The sequence below is a fragment of the Acyrthosiphon pisum genome, chromosome A2 (assembly GCF_005508785.2).
Source record: "Acyrthosiphon pisum isolate AL4f chromosome A2, pea_aphid_22Mar2018_4r6ur, whole genome shotgun sequence".
Classification (NCBI taxonomy): Eukaryota; Metazoa; Arthropoda; class Insecta; order Hemiptera; family Aphididae; genus Acyrthosiphon; species Acyrthosiphon pisum.
In genome coordinates, this window is record NC_042495.1 from 50974500 (window position 1) to 50975962 (window position 1463).

Below are 1463 nucleotides of genomic sequence, written 5' to 3' on the forward strand. Positions count from 1 at the left end.
TTTTTTTTAGATTCTGAACGAAGTGATGAATGTATTGATTTTACAATGATGTGTGTTTTTTTTTTTTTTTTTTTTTTTGTGTCTGACGACAACTTTTGGAGCAGTAAAAATGCTTCGATTTTCAAAAGTTGTACCTTTTCTGAAAGGAAAGTGAATCTAGTTGGTACTTTGGGGGGTCAAAAGTGAAAATTTCCCAATACTTTTCAAAAGCGGCAGGAAAAACCTTAAAAAAATAACGGAAAAACGCGAATTTTTACGCAAAACCAATTTTTGACAAAAACGAAAACTTAATTTTACTGTAACTCAAAAAATAATTATTGTAAGCACTTGAAATTTGCAACAGATGTTTATATTAGCGTTGTCTATACAGGGTTAAATTTTCAAAGTGTTTCGACTTTTTTTGAGCTATTTATAGACAAATGAAATTTTCAATTTTTCTAAGTATTTTTTTTTAAAATAACGATAAAAAATTTTTGGTTGGATAGAAAACTTTGAAAATTTAATACAAGGTTTCTTATAAGTTGTTCTCACAGTGATAAAAAAAAAATCCAAAATCGTTAGTCACAATTTTTTTTTATAAGTGCTTAAAGTTTAAATTTATACGAAATATGTCAAAATTGCGAAAATTTGCAAGTAATTTTGTGGTTGAAAAATCGTAAAATTTTTTTCTTTTATAACTAAGCTTTTAAAATTTGGTACAAGGTTCTCCATAAGTTTTTCTTTAAATATCCGTAAAAAAAACTCAACCGGACTAAGACAAAAAATTTTTAGGAGTGTTTGAAATTTAAATTTTTACAAAACCGCATTAAATAACGGTTTAGCCTCAAACGATTTTTGATATTTGTTATTATTCAAAAAGTATGAGTCGTAGACACTTGAAAATTTTACCAGTTGTTTAAATTGACATTTTCTTTATATAGTTTTATTTTCAAAATATTTCACTAATTTTTAATCTATTTATAGGCAATTGAAATAATCGATTTTTTTTGATTTTTTTTTTATAAATGTTGATAAAAAAAAATTAGCTGGGACAAAATACTTGAAAATTTAATAGAAGGGTCCACATATGTTGTTCTAACTCCCATTCAAAAATTATAAAAATACATAGGCACAATTTTTTTTTATAAGCATTTAACGTTCAAATTTTGACTAAATACGTAAAAATTACGGCAATGTTCAAATTATCTTAAACAGAAATTCATAAAAGTTTTTCTTTTTAATTCTAAGATTTGGAAATTTAATACAAGGCTCCTAACATATTTTTACAATAGCAGTTGCAAAATAAAAGGAATACATTGTCACAATTTTTATTTATAAGCATTTAAAGTTCAAATTTATACGAAATATGTCAAAATTGCGAAAATTTGCAAGTAATTTAGTGGTTGAAAAATCGTAAAAATGTTTTCTTTTATAACTAAGTTTTTAAAATTTGGTACAAGGTTCTCCATAAGTTTTTCTTTAAA